At 35.8% G+C, this 19,312-nt stretch overlaps 1 protein-coding gene and 1 pseudogene across 14 annotated transcripts in view; both read right to left on the bottom strand.

Moving 5' to 3' along the window:
- Positions 1-19,312, bottom strand: part of GRIA4 (glutamate ionotropic receptor AMPA type subunit 4) — a 515,605-nt gene that overhangs the window by 396,590 nt on the left and 99,703 nt on the right. The gene's annotated exons all lie outside the window — the stretch shown is intronic.
- Positions 5,831-7,296, bottom strand: LOC137229706 (60 kDa heat shock protein, mitochondrial pseudogene; annotated as a pseudogene).

Genomic DNA, 19,312 nt, shown 5'->3' with positions numbered 1-19,312 from the left:
TAGATAGCTAGTGGGAAGCAGCCACATATCACAGGGAGATCAGCTCGGTGCTTTGTGACCACCTAGAGGGGTGGGATAGGGAGGGTGGGACGGAGTCACAAGAGGGAGGAGATATAGTGATATATGTATATGTATAGCTGATTTACTTTGTAATAGAGCAGAAACTAACACACCATTGTAAAGCAATTATACCCCAATAAAGATGTTAAAAAAATTATTAAAGTTAAGGTAGTTGAGAGTCCAGTGATAAATAAAACTTCTGAAAATCATTTGAAATGTATATATTATCAAATTGTACTGTAGAAGTAAGAAAATTATTTTACTTCTTTATGTAAATGGAAGTCTGTTCTTCCTTCTATGCTCTCAATGAAATCTACATTTAATCAGAGCTATAAAATGTGCTATAGTATAGGCTGGTGTCCTATCAATCTAGGATTTCTTATAGAACCAAAACCTTTGAGAATATAGCTAACATTTTTGCATATGGAAAAAGAAATAGTTGTAATGGATAAGAAATTTACAGAGAAATTATAAACATTGTCTAAGAAAAAATTATGCTTGTTACTACACCTAACTTTGTATTTTAAATGTAAGTTATTATTTTTAATATTTGTGGCAGAGTCCACTAGCATCTATTCACTTCTTCCTGGCACTCAGTTACACTACATTTCTGGGTCTCGCTTGCAGTTACTGGTGGCTGAGCAAGTAAGTCTTTCCCAATGGAAATCAAGTAGAAATGATATGATGAGCCACTTTCAAGCTTGACACATTTCACCTCTTATGTGTACTTTGTACTTTTTCCTGCTAGCTGATGGCAGATGACAGGGATGGCTTTATAGGATGCCAACACCACAAAATGAAAGGATCCCAGGTCCCCAAACACCAAATAGAGGAAAGCCCTTCTCCCGTTAACTTGAAAACCCACTATTGAGTTACGACTTCTCTTGTCTTCATCTTGAAATGTTTGGGTCTTTTTGTTATAGCAACCTATCATATTCTAGCCAGAACAGAGCTATATTGAGGCCTTTATGCCTGTTTAATATCCAACTATATTCCATATTCTCAGACCTGGCTCAAATTCACTATCTTCTGTGCAGCCTTCCTATTACTTTTATCTTGACGTAAATCGTATCTTCCTGACCAGATTTCTTATACTAATCTATTGACTATTAATTAGAGCGAAACATCTGCCTGTAGGCTTCTTGACCATCGAATCAGAATAAGTTCCATATTCTTACTTCCAGTGGGGCCAAATCATGGATGGAAAGAAAGATTTCTCTAGTGTTAAATTCTAAAATATGTTTCAAACATGGAACTTCATATAGGGAAGACAGTGATATATAATAGAAAATGCGCTCAACAACATGCCTGCAACAAATGTAATGAATAGATGCAATAGTATTGTAAGTTATAGCATCTTTTGATTGTCATGGTTGGCAGCCCTGCAGGGTGCCAAAGTGAAACATAGTAAACAAGTAATTGATGTTTTCCCGCCTCAATCCAAAGATCAGTCTTATACTTATTTGACAACACATTGTTTAGTAATTCTCCATAAGATATAATATCTGTATGCCAGATTAAAAAAAAAAAGAATTGAACAGCTATCAATTGTGATTGTCATCAAGTCTGACCTCGAAGACAGCAAGTTCTGAGTTGTTGGTTGATGGTGAATCCATTGCATTTGAGACCAGAAAAGCATATGCTTTGACTGCTATCATTTTGTGGACATTAGGAAACCTAATCTAGACTGTTTATTAATAGAAGGCTTTCAAAGACACCTGATGAAACAGTCAGAATATACACAAACATGCACACACACACACAGATTTCTGGGTCTGTTCCAACTTGCTTAAGATCACAGAGTCATTCTGTGCAGTGTAACTGTATTACATTCTAAAGCAGATATTATCATTGCAGTTGAATAAATATCTGCATTGCCATGTCTAGTTTGAGCAATACAGATTCCTGGTGAATCTGAATAAAATAATTATTTGGAAATACATCCATCAAGATGGGTTTACTAAATATGAACCAATTACATTTTGAAAGACAACTGATGTTATTTTATAATAGATTATACTAGTCTTAGGTCTAATAATATTTAGGTGCCAGGCTCAACTGTTGATTGAGGCCATTGTTAATTTGTGACATATCATTATTTTACTATGGGGACTTGTCCATCATTTATTATAGGGAAATGTCAACAAGGTTATGTAGAAGTGGTATCAGATCATTAAAATGTTAAGAAATTGAACACAGTCTAATTTTGTGACACATATTCTCCAGCACAATATCTTATATATAGAAGTTGCACCAATTACTTTGTCTCAATTATATGTTGATTTGGTTTCTCTTGTTTTTTAGAATTTAAAGTATTTCACAACTAATTTTTGTAACTCTTAGTTTAAAAATTACAAAAATAAGATTGAGATAATGAATTCCTAAAAAAGAAAAAAATATTTAATTTTAGTTTATCAAATATAGCCTCTAAATAATGTTTCTGTAAATTTGAATTTGGAAGTTGAGATATAATTTCTACAATTCTCACATAAAAGAAGCTCAAAAATATTTTGTAAAACCTAAATCATGTAGACTTTGTCTAAAGGCCTTTCTAAGTTTAGTGGTTTCTGTATTATCATTATAACAAAGAAAATTAGCTTAGCATAGCTGTGCTCACTAAGTACCATACAAGTTCCAAAGCCTGCCACTGCACAAGTTAATTGTTTTACTGACAGCTGTACCTACTACTGGTCCTCTGGGTCAGTTGCTAATAATTGTTAAATTGTCCTTTTGTTACTTTAATGGTCACGAGCTACTTTAAATTTCCATTCTGGTTTCTGTTTGTGCATCTTTAAAATATTTTATGTTCTTAATTAGCATATATTAATTAATAATTCCTGAACTATTTTCCCTGAGTAATTTAACAACAAACCCAATTTTAAAAGCTTCTCATCAAGATAGAGAAACAGGTAGTTGAAAGTTTACTGAAAGCTTGTGTTCCCACAGATCATTCAGGAAAGAAAAAACACTTGCAGTTGATATTGGAATATATAATTCATGATGGTGTTTTTGTAAATTAAGCATGGGTTTAAGTTATTAAAGCATTAGAGAAAAATTAGAAATTTCCCATAATCCTATCATTTTAACAAATAATTTCATTTTATAAATTTCCTTTGAGTATGTGTCCATAGGTACACAATTAAATGTATTCAGAATGTTTTTCTGTATTATGTTGCAATAGTAACCTGTTACTTAGTAGAAGAGTTTTGCTTAGATTTCTAATGATAAACACTATTTTTATATCTCCATCATGAAATTAAACATCTCATCATATACAAAAAAATATTGAGCAATATTTACCTTTCTAAATTGTATTTAAATTTAATATATGGCTTCTGTTTATGAAATCATTTCTCCAGTGCCTTTTTTAAACACTGTTTTCATATTTTTTGAGCATTCACTAGTTATGAGGAATGGCCTGAGGTCAAATGTACTTTTAAATCTGGACTGCAATGATTTATTCATAGGTAATTCACTCAAAGCTTTTTCAGTGTTTAAAAAAACAAAACAACAACAACAAAACTACATGAAAAAGATTCACTAAGTATGGTAAAGGGTACAAGTAATGTGATTTTTAAATTATGCGCAAAAATAGGATTGTTTGAAGTGTTGAAATAATCTTTTTATTGAGAAGCAAATATGAATTGACTTTGAAATCTTTATGTCTATGGGAGGAAGTTTGCATTTCCATTTCTATGATATTTTCTCATTCCAAATAAGATAAAAAAACTTAGTGAATTAAATGGCTGACATAGCATGAATAGGAATATGCCTATAGACCTTTACAGTTCCCTTTAGTTTATCTTCGTTATCTGAAGATTTTACTTTTTCTATCTAGATATTCTACATATAAATCTCTTGGACAGTTTAACATGAATTAGATACACCAGTTCTTTATTATAGGGAAAAAAATCCACCAATACTTTCCAGTGTCCTAGTATGAGATGTTGGCCACAGAGATGAACCGACCAATATGTGTATTCATTTGGTGAGACTGGCTTTCTTGATAAGTGTAAATTGAAGCCATTTTTCTAATTATTCATAATAACAATTATTTACATATATAATGATTTATAACCTATAACATCCATGTATTTTAAAGCTGAATCTTCTCAAAAAATGCTGTCATAAAGGGTAAAGGAAAGAAACACTGACATTTATTTCCAGCCAATTATTTTCAGAATATTTTACATTTAATTCTCACAAGTTTTCAAAATAAGTGTTGTGGTATCCCCATTTTACGAGGGTGAAAGAGCAGTTCAGAGAGGTTTTAAACTTGTCCAATAGTACAGCTTTAGTAAAGTGCTGAGCCAGAATAGAATTAAGCCTCAAGGACTATATAGTTCCAAATCCTTAAGGACTGATGCCTCATCTTAAAAAGATTATATCAACAAAATTGCCTATAATGTATGGAACATGCTTAATCAATATTCATTTCATGAAATAACCTCTCTTTCTTGTATCGCCATCCCTGTAATATCTTCTTAAAGTCGCTCTCATAGAAATAGTGTTCCGAGTTAAAGAAGTGTATTTTATTGATATTTTCAAAGAGTGGCTGCTATTTTGTTCATTTTCAGTTTTTTTCCCCAAAGGGAATGTATAGATGAAATCCATATAAATCAAGTTCTATATAATGAGAAAAAGTTTGGACAGACTAAAACACAAGTATGCTGTAACACATGAAGGAATAATTTTTCTTCTCTTCATAATTTTATTTTTAGAATGTTGTTTTGAACTAAATTAGGTGAATAAATTTGAGTTACACAGGTCAGAGGTGTATTGTGTATACTTTGACAATAATCTATCTGCTTTAGCAATGATTCACTATATTGATATTTATGATCTTCAAATAAATAAACTGATGTTTGCTTAATAATGTGGCTGATAAATGGAATACTGACTGCCATATCAGTAAACAAAGGATGTCACAGTCATCAGCGATTGCAGCCACTGCCAACGGTGAGTTGGTGAGCCCTGAGGAAACTCAGGATATGAAAATACAGGATAGTGGTCCCAGGTAGCTGAGATACATATCATGAGGAATGATTTCAGTGAGCCCAGACTCTTGCATCTTCCCATACATAGGAAAATGCTAAATTACTTAACTTGAGATATCTAGTTTTCTTTAATTAACAGTAATCTTTTGACATCCAGACTACCTGCCCTTTGTTGCAAAACTTTTATAATATATAACCTGGTTTCCCTCCTTGCCTCCTTGAAGCAGTTCTCTCAGGGTTACTTGAGATGCTGCCTCCCAGGACTGAAGTCCTAAAAATTCCCACCAAATAGAACATAACTCTCAACTTTTAGGTCGTGAATATTTTTTAAGCCAGCAGTAGTATATATTTGTGTATGGTATACAATCAAAATATTGTTTCTGCAAATTACTAAGTGAATTATTTTTTCCTCTATCTCCTTCAAGTATGGTTATGCCATTCATTTGTAACATAGTTAGGTATTTTTGTAGTATTATTATTTTTTGTATTCCATTTTGGGCTCCCCCTACATCCTGGTTTTGTCATATATTTTTGTTTGAGGGTACATCCTATAAGACAGTGCTACACAGAAAAGTATACTTAAAGAAGTATCATCCCTTTTACATTCTTTCATTTCCATTCCTACCCACATTATATTGGTAACCAATCTCATTATTTTCTGATTTATTTTTCTGATATTTCTTTTGAAGAGATTAGTGGATAAATGTGTTTTATTCATTGCCCTTTTTTCTTACATAAAGGATCGCATACTATAGGTACTCTTTCACATATCCTTTTTTTCATGATTGTACAAATGATTTTTTATTTAAAAATACAAAATAAATGATCTATAAGCATGGACAATGAAAATCATTATATATTGTCAACTGAAACTAGTAATTGAGGATTATAGTGAGTTTCTTAAATATCAGACAGCCTTTTCTTCATTTTCTTCAATTGACTTCTCTGAAATTATTGGTGAGAAACATTGTCTCAAGCATCCTGTCATAGTTCATTAGTAATGGTGAAGCACTGTTCTAGGAATTAGAACTTATCACCCTCTATACCATCCATTCCACTGATTTCCAGGATCTTTCTCTTCTTTAGCATCCAATAAAGAAGTTCTTACAAACTTAGTTGGATCAGTAATTCCCTTCTGCACCATATTCACAAAAGCTCCAAGCATAGCATCATAACCAACTTCTGAGGAATTTAGCATAATTTTCTCAATTATCAATAATCTTTCAACATCTACATTCTTAACAATGATAAGTACAAGAATTTTGAGTGTTCTTTTAATAATTTCTGTATCATTTTTAAAAATCTTCATTAGCTATAATTAGTGAGTCTAAGGCTGAAATGTAGCAAAGCAGAACACAACCCCCTCCCAGAACAATGCTTTGTTTAACAGCAACTCATGGAACATCAAGGGCATCTGTAAATATTTTTTCATTCACTGCAGCATAACTTGTTTAATTAACCTTCAGCACAGCTATTCTACTGAAAATTTTGCTAGAGTCCACTCAGTTTTTCCTTTTCACATTCTTTAATTATGATATCTGACTGCTCATTGATTTCTTGAATATGTTTTTCAATTTGAGACTGCTAACTTTTTCCTTTTAAGAGCAGAACTTCATCTTTGGTCATAATGACCTCTCCAACTTTTCCTAAGTCATGAGTCTGAAAATCATCACCATCATGATTTAGGGTCAATCTCTCTTCTCTGAACACTGAACCACCACTAGCTATTGCCATGTTTTTAAACAGGTTTTTTTCTATTGTCACAAACACCTGGAGCTTTGACTGCTACAATCTGAAGACCAACTTTTAGCCTATTCAAAAGGAGTGTATTTAGAGCCTCTCCATCAACATCTTCAGCAATTAGTATCAAGGGCTACAATGAACATTGGCAATTTCAAGGGCCAGTATAATAGACTAGATACTTTCTTTTCAGTCAATAGAACACAGGCATTCTGAAATACACATTTCTGATCTTTTGATGTATACAAAATATGAAGAAATATAAACTTCAACTTAATAATTTATAATTTCTAGTTCATCATTCGGGGGTTTTCTATCCTTTAACATGTCTACACCATTTATTCCAATCTTTTTCATTGCATTGGAAATTATATTGCCAATTTCTTTGTTTGCAGAAATCTTAGCAATCAGCAATTTCTTAAAGGGTTGGTACAAGTTTAGACTGTGTCCTAAGTTCAGCAATTACAGCACCTATATCTAACATTACACCTCTTCTGATTTCCACCGGCTAAACACCTTTGCTAATCTTCTCTAAGCCATCTTTGGTAATAGAGTATATCAGTAGGGCAGCAGTGGTGGTGGGCCTATGGTCTTTTTATTTGTATCATTGGCAATATTTTTAACAAATATGCTTTTTCTGTCTCTGTGAATGGCTGCTTAAGTCTTTTTCTTATTTTGCCATTGGGTTTTTGATTCCTTTTTCTTCAGTTTTAAGAGTTCTTTATGTATTAGGGATATTGGCTCTTGTGTTACACATTGCAAATGTTTTCTCCCAGTTAATAAATTGTCTGTGATATTGCTTATGTTATTGTCTTAGCTTCTTTTTTTTAACTTTCACTTTCACGTAGTCAAATTTATCAATGTTTTCTTTCATTTCCTCTAGAGTTTGTGAAATAGAAAGTATTTTCTTATTGTGAGGAGAAAGAGAAATTCATACCAGTGTTCTTCTAGTTCTTGTTTTCATTTTTTATATTTGCATTCCTGATCAATTTGGAGTTTATTTTGGTATATGGTGTGTGATATTTATCAAATTTTATTTTTTTCCAAATGGCCACCCAGTTGTTCTACAACCATTAATTAAAAAGTCCACCTTTGCCTCATTGATGCCCCACAGATTACCTTGATCATATAAGCTTCCTTATGTATTTGAATCTACTTCTGGGTTTTCCATTCTGTTCCTCTGTTCTCTTTATCTATTCATGTGCCAGTACCACACTATTTTAATTGCAGCTACTTTGAAGTATATCTTTATAGCTTTCTATCTGGCAGGGCTAATATCCTTTCATAGATTTTCTTTTTCAGTGTTTTCCTGCCTCTTCTTGTATGTTTGTTTTTCCATATGAACTTTATTATTATTTTCTACACCATAAAAAAGGCTGCTAATATTTTGATTAAGATTGAGCTAATTTTATAAGTTAATTAAGGGAGAACTGACATCTTTATAATGTTGAATAGTCTCATACAGGAAGAGGGGATGTCTCTTTACTTGTTCAAGTATACTTTTACTTCTTTCAGGTATGTTTTAAAGTTTTCCTTATAGAGGTAGCACATATTTCTTTTTAAGCTTATTCCAAAATATTTAATCTTCTTTGCTGCAGTTGTTAAAGGGGTTTTCTCTACCCATTCATATCTTTCTTAGACTACTTAAGAAACTCCCAGCAATCATCCATATCTTCCTTCAATCCTTTCTCTACACCAGATTCAGGGTGATCTTTTAAAAATGTAAATTTGTTCATTTTCTTTCAAAGTCCTTCAGAAGCTTCTACATTAAGATGAAGACCAAGTTCTTAGCTAAGCTTAACAAGTCTTCCATCTTCTGGCCTATACAGCCACTTCTCTGTGGACTTTGACCACACTGGCCATTTTTCTTTCTGTGGGGCCTTTGCCACCTACTCCCTCAGCCTGAAATGTTCCTCTGCACTTAACCACTATTCACTCACCTAGTGGCCTCTTAGTCACTTTTCATTACTCAGATCAGTTACTATCTTGAGGATATCTTTCCTGATCCCTAAATTCAGCAAACATTTTGCAAGCTCTCATAGAACCTATAATTTTTATTAGCATTCCCTGCAATTGTAATTAAATAGTTAATTAGGTTATAAATTGATTAATAAAAACTTACGGGGAAAGAATTATTTCTTTGGTGGCTGCCAGAGAGTGTTGTGTATTATAGACACTCACTGAATGAAGAAAGTAAACGTGTCTTTTTAAACAAGTATTACATGTTAAGTTGTATTGAATAAGTATTTATTATATTTACAGACCTGGAGATATCTGTAAGCTTTTGAAATAAATTAGATAAAGATATATTTATAATTATAAAATATCAGTGAAGTTTTTGGTCCTCTTCTTTACTTTTTTGAGTATTTGTGCAAAATCAATTAAGTACTAGTAATTTTATTTTATTTTATTTCTTACAGAAAAGCATTGTCAGCACTTAAATGTACTATAACTAAAATATTAGATGAAGTATAATAGATTAATCCTATAAATATTCACAAGAAACTGCTCATTCTTTATACATCCCAGTAGGCTTTGGAATCTAATGCAGAAAAGGCAGAAGGTAATAGGTTTGATAATTTGGTAAATTAAAAATAAAGCCGTAGTCTTAATTTTCTTTTATGTTTGTAAGTGCATCAAAAAGTGAATTTATTTTTTCAGAAATGTAAAATATTTAAAAGGAATCTATCATTTTGTCTCCATTATGGAATAACTACTGTCTCTGCTTACCAATATTTATTTTTTGGTACATATAGGTTTAAAATAGTTCTAAGAAGAGTACACTTAAAAATGGTACTCTGGAAGAGTCATGCAGAGTTTGGGTCAAGAAGGCAGAATAGGAGGACCTGGGGTTCACTTATCCCCACAAGTATATCAAGAATGCAGCTACAAGTGGAACAATTCACACTGAGCACCTGCTGAGCACTAGCAGAGGACCTCAGACACCTAAAAGGACAAGAAAAGACCCTCGCGTAACTGGGTAGGACAAAAGAGAGAAAAGAAAGAAAAAGAAAAGAGGAAACAGGATTAGCTCCTCCTCTTGCAGAGGAGCTGAAGGAGATGAGAGGTTAACATAACTGGAGAGGCCCCCTCACTGGCAGCTCCATCAGCTGAGATGGAGGGAAGCTTTGGGGGCTATCGGAGGAAATTGTAGCAGCGGGCCTGTGGCAGGTAGGACAGAGAGAGAATTTGACGGACAGTCTGTGCCACAGTTTTGGGCACCCCAGCTTGAGACAGGGGTCTGCCAGTGCTGGCGGGGGTTGGGTGCTGAAACATGGGGTTTGGAGAGCAGACCCAAGTAGAGGACTGCTATTGGCTGCATGGAGACAGCCTGAGGGGATGGGAACGAGGGGCTCCACAGCCAGGAATGCTCCTGGAGGAAGCATGGACTGCAATGGAAGGCATCAGTGCTGAGTGGCACACGAAGGGCAGGGCCACCATTGAGGCCTCTCTCTTCACACACCAGCCCCTGCTCCATGGGTAATGAGAGGGACTCCCACCAAAGCAAGCACTCATGCACCAATCAGTCACCACCTTTTGCCCCCCCACCTAAGCAAGCAAGAGTGACCCAGTCAGTAGCTGCATGCCCCATCCCACTAAAATGGGCCATCCTGCTCCCAGTCCCTGCCTTCACCTCATCTCTCCTGGGTGGGGAGCAGATGCCTGAGGGTGACACACATGCAGAGGTGGGACCAAAACCAAAGCTGAACCCCAGGGGCTATGTGACTAAGGAAGAAGAGCTGAAATCTCTCACTGCACCTGCACATGCTGCAGATTAAACCACTGTGATCAGCTTGGTAAACCCAGCACCTGCAGAACATCTGAATGGACAATGGGGTGCTTCCACAACTGAGACTGGTCTAGCTTTAGCAACTGTAGACTTTGTGGGCACGTGTACATGAAAGTAGGGCCAGGTCAGAGTCTGATCTGCCCCTACAGTGCCCACAGTGTGTCCAGAGACCTAATAAGAGGTCTTGGAGAGCCTTCAAGGGAGGCAGGGGTTGGCTATGGCTCACTGTGGGGGCAAGGACACTGATAGCAGAGGACCCAGGGAAGTTTTTAACTTATTCATTTATTATTTTTATTTCTTATATTTTTTAATATATATTGTATTTCTTTATTTTTATATTATTTTTTGTTTTTGGGGGGTTTGGTTTGGGGAGGTTTTTTGGTTGTTGTTGTTTCTTTGCTTTTTTGTTTGGGTTTTTCTGTTTTTTGTTTTTGTTAGTTTTGTTTTTATTGTTTGTTTTGGTTTCTGGTTTTTTTGTTTCATTGTTTACTTTGTTTCTGTCTTGTTTTTTGTTTTTATTGTTTGTCTTGGTTTTTGTTTGTCTGTTTGAATGTTTTGTTTTGGCTGTGCCACAAAGCTTGTGGTGTCTAGGTTCCCCTGCTGGGGGCTGAACCTGAGCTCCCAAGGGGGATCACCGAGTCCTGGCCACTGGACTGCTAGGGAATTCCCGGCCTCAGGGAATATTAATTAGCATGAGCTCTCCTGGAGGTCCCCATCTTGGCACTATGACCCAGCTGCAAACAACTGCCTGCAAATTCCAGTGCTAGAACACCTCAGGCCAAACAACCAGAAACACAGGAACACAGCCCAACCGATCAGCAGAAAAGCTGGCTAAAGTCATGCTAAGCTCACAGACACACCAAAACACACCACTTGACATGGCCCTGATCACCAGAGGGACAAGACTCAGCTCCACCCACCAGAGGGCAGGCCCCAGTCCCTCCCACCAGGAGGCCTACACAATCCCTGGGACCAAGCTCACCCACCAGGGGCAGACACCAGAAGCAAAAGGAACTACAACCCTGCAGCCTGTGGAAAGGACACCACAAACACAGCAGAAAAAGTAAGACAACAAAGAAATATGCTGCAGAAGAAGGAGCAAGGTAAAAACCTGTAAGACCAAGAAAATGAAGAGGAGACAGGCAATCTACCTGAAAAAGAATTCAGAGCAATGATAGTAAAGATGATCCAACATCTCTGAAAAAGAACGGAGGCAGGGATCCAGAAGATACAAGAAATGTTTAACAAGGACCTAGAAGAACTAAAGAACAAACAGTGATAAACAATACAATAACTGAAATGAAAATACACTGGAAGGAATCAATAGCAGAATAACTGAGGCAGAAGAAAGGCTAAGTAAGCTGGAAGATAGAATGGTGGAAATCACTGCCATGGAACAGAATAAAGAAAAAAGAATGAAAAGAAATGAGGACAATCTCAGAGACCTCTGGGACAAGAAAAACACACCAACATTAGAATTACAGGGGTCCCAGAGGAAGAAGAGAAAGGGAAAGAGACTGAGAGAATATTTGAAGGAATTATATTAGGAAACTTCCCTAACATGAGAAAGGAAATAGTTATCTACATCCAGGAAGTGCAGAGAGTCCCATACAGGATAAACCCAACAAGGAACATGCTGAGACACAAATTAATCAAACTAACAAAAATTAAATACAAAGAAAAATATTAAAAGCAGCAAGGGAAAAGCAACAAATAAGATACAAGGGAATCCCCATAAAGTTATCAGATGTTTTTAAAGAAGAAACTCTACAGGCCAGAAGGAGTGACAGGATATATTGAAAAGGAAAAACCTACAACCAAGAATAATTTACGCAGCAAAGCTCTCATTCAGATTTGATAGAGAAATCACAAGCTTCAGAGACAAGCAAAAGCTAAGAGAATTCAGCACCACCAAACCAGCTTTAAAACAAGTGCTAAAGGAACTTCCTTAGGTGAGAAACACAGGAGAAGAGAACAAAAGAGGAAGGGAAGAAAAAAGATCTACAGAAACAAACCCAAAACAATTAAGAAAATGTCAAGAGGAACATACATATTGATGACTATCTTAAATGTAAATGGTTTAAATGCTCCAACCAAGACACAGACTGGCTGAAGGGATACAAAAACAAGACCCGTATATATGCTATCTACTAGAGACCCACTTCTGACCTAGGGACACGTACAGACTGAAAGTGAGGGGATGGAAATAGATACTCCATGCAATACTCATATCAGATAAAATAGTCTTTAAAATAAAGACTATTACAAGAGACAAGGAAGGACACTACATAATGATCAAGGGATCAATCCAAGAAGAAAATATAACAATTGTAAATATATATGCACCCCACATAGTGAGCACCTCAATACAAAGGCAAATTCTAACAGTTATAAAAGGGGAAATCAACAGTAACAGAAAAATAGTGGGGAACTTTAACACCTCACTTACACCAATGGACAGATCATCCAGACAGAAAATTAATAAGGAAACAGAAGCCTTAAATGACACATTAGACCAGATAGACTTAATTGATATTTATAAGACATTCCATCCGAAAGCAACACAATACAACTTTTTTCTCAAGTGCACATGGAATATCCTCCAGGATAATCACATCTTGGATCACAAATCAAGCCTGGGTAAATTTAAGAAAATGGAAATCATATCAAGCATCTTTTCTGACCACAACACTATGAGATTATAAATCTATTACAGGAAAAAAAAGAGTTAAAAGCACAAACACATGGAGGCTAAAAAATATGTTACTAAATAATCAATTGATCACTTAAGAAATCAAAGAGGAAATAAAAAAAAAATACCTAGAGACAAATGGTAACAAAACCCCAGTGATCCAAAACCTATGTGACACAGTAAAAGCAGTTCTAAGAGGGAAGCTTATAAGAATACAATCTTACCTCAAAAAAAAGAAAAATCTCTAATAAACAACCTATCATTACACCTAAAAGCAACTAGAGAAAGAAGAACAAACAAAACACAAAGTTAGTAGAAGGAAAGAAATCATAAAGATCAGAGCAGAAATAAATGAAATAGAGAAGAAAAAAACAATAGCAAATATCAATAAAACTAAAAGCTGGTTCTTTTAGAAGATAAACCAAACTAATAAAACTTTACTAAGACTCATCAAGGAAAAAAAGGAAGAGGACTCAAATCAAAGATTAGAAGTGAAAAAGCAGGAGTTATAACTGGCACCACAGATGTACAAGGATTATAAGACATTACTACAAGCAACCATATGCCAAAATAATGGACAACCTAGAAGAAATGGACAAATTCTGAGAAAGGTAAAACCTTCCAAGATTGAACCAGGAAGAAATAGAATATATGAACACAATCACTGTAAATACAATAATTTCACAATTACTGAAATTGAAACTGTGATTAAAAATCTTTCAACAAACAAAAGTCCAGGACCAGATGGCTTCACAGGCAAATTCTATCAAACATTTAGAGAAGAGTTAACACCTATCCTCCTGAAACTCTTCCAAAAAAATTGCAGTGGAAGGAACACTCCCAAGATCATTCTACAAGGCCACCATCACCCTGATCCCAAAACCAGACAAAGATATCACAATAAAGAAAATCACAGGCCAATACCACCAATGAACATAGATGCAAAAATCCTCAACAAAATACTAGCAAACTGATTCCAACAACACATTAAAAGGATCATACAACATGATCAAGTGGGATTTATCCCAGGGATAACAGAATTCTTCAATATTGGCAAATCAATCAGTGTGATACACTACATCGACAAATTGAAGAATGAAAACCGTATGATTATCTTAATAGATGCAGAAAAAGCTTTTGACAAATTCAACAACATTTATGGTAAAAACTCTCCATAGAGAAGGCATAGAGGGAATCTTCCTTAACATAATAAAGGCCATATATGGCAAACCCACAGCAAACATCATTCTCAATGGTGAAAAACTGCAAGCATTTCCTCTACAGCAGGAACAAGACAAGGATGTCCACTCTCACCACTGTTATTCAGCATAGTATTGGAAGTCCTAGCCATGGTAATCAGAGAAGAAAAAAACATAAAATGAATCCAAATTGAAAAAGAAGATGTAAAGCTGTCACTGTTTGCAGATGACATATACATAGGAAACCCTAAAGATGCCACTACTAGAGCTAATCAATGAATTTGGAAAAGTTGCAGTACACAAAATTAATACACAGAAATCTTTTGTATTCCTATACACTAACAATGAAAGATCAGAAAGAGGAATCAAGGAAACAATCCCATTTACTGTCCCAACAAAAAGAATAAAATACCTAGGCATAAACCTACCTAAGGAGGCAAAAGACCTGTATTCAGAAAACTGTAAGATACTGATGAAAGAAATAAAAGATGACACAAACAGATAGAGAAATATACCACGTTCTTGGATTGGAAGAATCAATATTGTAAATGATTATACTACCTAAAGTGGTCTACGGATTCAATGCAATCCCTATCAAATTACCTATGGCATTTTTCACAGAATTAGAACAAAAAAATTTTACAATTTGTATGGAAACACAAAAGTCCATGAATAGCCAAAACAATATTGATAAAGAAAAACACAGCTGGAGGAATCAGGCTCCCTGACTTCAGACTATACTACAAAGCTACAGTAATCAAGACAATATGGTACTGGCACAAAAACAGAAATATAGATCAATGGAAAAGGAAAGTCCAGAGATAAACCCACGCACATATGGTCACCTAATCTATGACAAAGGAGGCAAGAATATACAATGAAGAAAAAATAGTCTCTCCGATAAGTGGTGCTGGGAAAACTGGACAGTTTCATATAAAAGAGTGAAATTAGAATACTTCCTAACACCATAAAGAAAAATAAACTCAAAATGGATTAAAGACCTAAATGTAAGACTGGATACTATAAAAATTTAAGAGGAAAACATTCACAGAACACTCTCTGACATAAATCACAATAAGATCTTTTTATGATCCACCTCCTAGAGTAATGAAAATAAAAACAAAAATAAACAAATGGGACCTAATTAAACTTGAAAGCTTTTGCACAGCAAAGGAAACCATAAACAAAATGAAAAGACAACCCTCAGAATGGGAGAAAATATTTGCAAACAAAGCGACCAACAAGGGATTGATCTCCAAAATATACAAATAGCTTATGCATCTCAATATCAAAAAAACAAACAAGCAAGTCAAAAAATAGGCAGATAATCTAAATAGACTTTTCTCTGAAGAAGACATACAGATGGTTAAAAGTACATGAAAAGATGCTCAACGTCACTAATTATTAGAGAAATGCAAATCAAAACCACAAATAGGTATCACCTCACCCCCTTCAGAATGGCCATCATCAAAAAATCTACTAACAATCAGTGGTGGAGAGGGTGTGCAGAAAAGGGAACCCTCCTACACTGTTGCTGGGAATGTAAACTAGTACAGCTACTGTGGAGAACATTATGGAGTTCCTTAAAGATCTAAAAATAGAGCTACCGTATGATCCAGCAATCCCACTCCTGGGCATATATCCAAATAAAACTATAATTTGAAAAGATACATGCACCCCAATGTTCACTGAAGAACTATTTACAATAGCCAGGACATGGACACAAACTAAATGTCCATCAACAGAGGAATGGATAAAGAAAATGTGGTATTACTCAGCCATAAAACAAAACAAAATTGAGTTATTTGTAGTGAGGTGGATGGACCTAGAGTCTGTCATACAGAGTGCAGTAAATTAGAAAGAGAAAAACAAACACCGTATGCTAATCCCAAATATATATGGAATCTAAAAAAAAATGGTCATGAAGAACCTTTGGGTAAGACGGGAATAAAGCCACAGACCTACTAAAGAATGGACTTGAGGATATAGGAAGGGTGAAGGGTAAGCTGGGACAAAGTGAGAGAGTGGCATGGACATATAAACACTACCAAATGTAAAATAGATAGCTAGTGGGAAGCATCCGCATAGCACAGGGAGATCAGCTCGGTGCTTTGTGACCACCTATAGGGGTGGGATAGGGGGTGTGGGTGGGAGGGAGGGAGACGCAAGGGGGAAGAGATATGGGGATATATGTATATGTATAACTGATTCACTTTGTTATAAAGCAGAAACCTACACACCATTGTAAAGCAATTATACTCCAGTAAAGATGTTAAAAAAGAAAAAAAGAAAATGTGGTAATATATACAATGGAATATTACTCATCCATAAAAAAGAACAAAATAATGTCATTTGCAGCAATATGGATGGACCTAGAGATTGTTATTCTGAGTGAAGTAAATCATTCAGAGAAAGCCAAATATAATATGATATTGCTTATATGTGGAATCTGAGAAAAAGGGTACAAATGAAATTATCTACGAAACAGAAATAGAGTTACAGATGTAGACAACACAATATGGTTACCAGGTGATAAGGGGGGGTGGGGGGAGGGATAAATTGGAATATTGGGATTGATATATACACACTACTGTATATAAAATAGATAACTAATAAGGAACTACTGCATAGCACAGGGAACTCTACTCAACACTCTGTAATGGCCTATATGGGAAAAGAATCTAAAAAAAAAGAATGGATATGTATATGTATTACAGATTCACTTTGCTGTACACCTGAAACTAACACAACATTATGAATCAACTATACTCCAAAAAAAATTCTATTTCGTCCTTTCACTTAATGTTATTTCACAAATACTTCTCAGTACTGCTTTATATTTTTGAAACCTATCATTTTTAAATTGTCTTTATTATTTATTTATTTTATTTTTATTTTTCTCTGAATCGGGTCTTAGCTGCGGCACGCGGGATCTTCTTTGACGCATGTGGGATCTTTCGTTGTGGCACGTGGGCTCTTCGTTGTAGTGCACAGGCTTCTCTCTAGTTGTGGTGCATGGGCTCAAGGGTGCGTGGGCTCTATAGTTGTGGCATGCAGGCTCCAGAGCACATGGCCTTTGTAGTTTGTGGCACACAGGCTCTAGTTGAGGCACACGGGCTCAGTAGTTGTGGCACGCAGGCTTAGTTGCCCTGCGGCGTGAGGGATCTTAGCTCCTGACCAGGGATCAAACCTGCATCTCCTGCATTGTAAGGCAGATCCTTTACAACTGGACTTCCAGGGAAGTCCCTGAAACATATCATTTTAATGGAGATATAAGTTTCATTACAATGACATCTCCAATCTCTTTAACAATTTATCAATTTTTGAGGTTTTTTTTTTTTTAGGAATTACTGCAACTACATAGCCCTGCCTACTCAGCTCCCTGTGCAAACATGTTGTAATGTCTTTGTACAGAACTTTTTAATTACTTAAGTTTTGAATTATTTCTTTGGAATAAATTATAAGAAATGGCATTATGAATCAGAAGGTTGAATAAAATCATTTCGTTTTAATATTAAATTCTTCTCCAAGAGAACAATAACAAATTACTATTTAATTGATATTTATTCATAAGTCTCTCTGTTCTATTGCATCTTCACATGTGTAATTTGATTGTCCTTATTTTAAATACATGATTAGATGTGGATAAGAATCCCTGCCAACACCGGGCAAGTCATTTATCCTATCTGTTCTTCAGTTTCCTTAACTTTAAATGGCGATAATATCACATATCTTATAGGACTAAATGCATTAATATATGCAAAATGTTTAGAACAATGGCTGGCATACCTCAAACACTATGTATGAGTGATATCAGCATCATGATGACGTGAGATGTTTCTACTTTTTGTCCCCTTTTCAACCAAGAATTAGACACCCTTCCATGAACAAAAGCACATTTTCTGGGAGTTGTGGGATCCAACATTACATGACAAGGAACCTAGGAGAAGTCTTGCCCATTTGTGCATCCAAACCAGGCAGACAGACTGTTCAGGCTGTGGAACTGGCAAAGTAGCCAACCTGTCTCAACCCCTGTTGCCAAGGTCAGGAAAAGAACCTGGAGAGTGCTGACCTGGTAAGATACCTACAAATGAGAGAGAAACTGTAGAAGTCCAGCCTCTTAAGGGGAAATTCTAGCACACCGTTGGAGAAAAAAATGTATATGAGTTATAGAATGCAGTGAAGATGGTAAGAATTTTAACAGTGCTGTCACCACTCCCACCCCCTCATCCCATGCAACACCACATGGGGATGACCTATCAAGCAGTGGCCTCCTTTCTTGCAAAGGAAAAGGACAGCAGTAAACCCATTTCTCTCCAGCAGCACCCAGAGTACTGAGGCAAGATCTCCATGACTGGGAAGAGGGAGCTGATCAAGAAAAAGGAAGATAACGATATCAAAGGGATTAAAGGGATGCAGTTCCTGCAGACTGCACTGCAGACTTCATCAGGAAGCCCACCTGTGAGTTTTTGGGAGTACCTTACCTGAGTATCTCCCTACTAGGTCTGTAGGCACCCCCAATGCCACAAGTGGTAAACACACACCACCCACCACACTGAGGCAGCTTCTTGTGCATGTTCCAAAGTGCAGAGGGAAGATTGAGCTACAGCAGACAGGAAATACACTCAGAAAACAGACCAGGGTCTGTGGGCAAGGGAGAAACCACAAATTTCAGCTATGGTGCCACCTTTTGAAAAACAAAAGAAAGGCTTCCAGTAGCAGTCTGGTGAGTTGTAAGAACCAGATAAGACATCAAAGCTTAAGAATTCTGCCACAAGAGGGAGCAAGAAGAGTAGAATGTACCTATACAAAGGCAGAGAAAAACGCAGATTTT

This window comes from Pseudorca crassidens, chromosome 9 (assembly GCF_039906515.1).
Source record: "Pseudorca crassidens isolate mPseCra1 chromosome 9, mPseCra1.hap1, whole genome shotgun sequence".
Taxonomy (NCBI): Eukaryota; Metazoa; Chordata; class Mammalia; order Artiodactyla; family Delphinidae; genus Pseudorca; species Pseudorca crassidens.
This window is presented reverse-complemented; position numbering and strand designations above follow the sequence as displayed.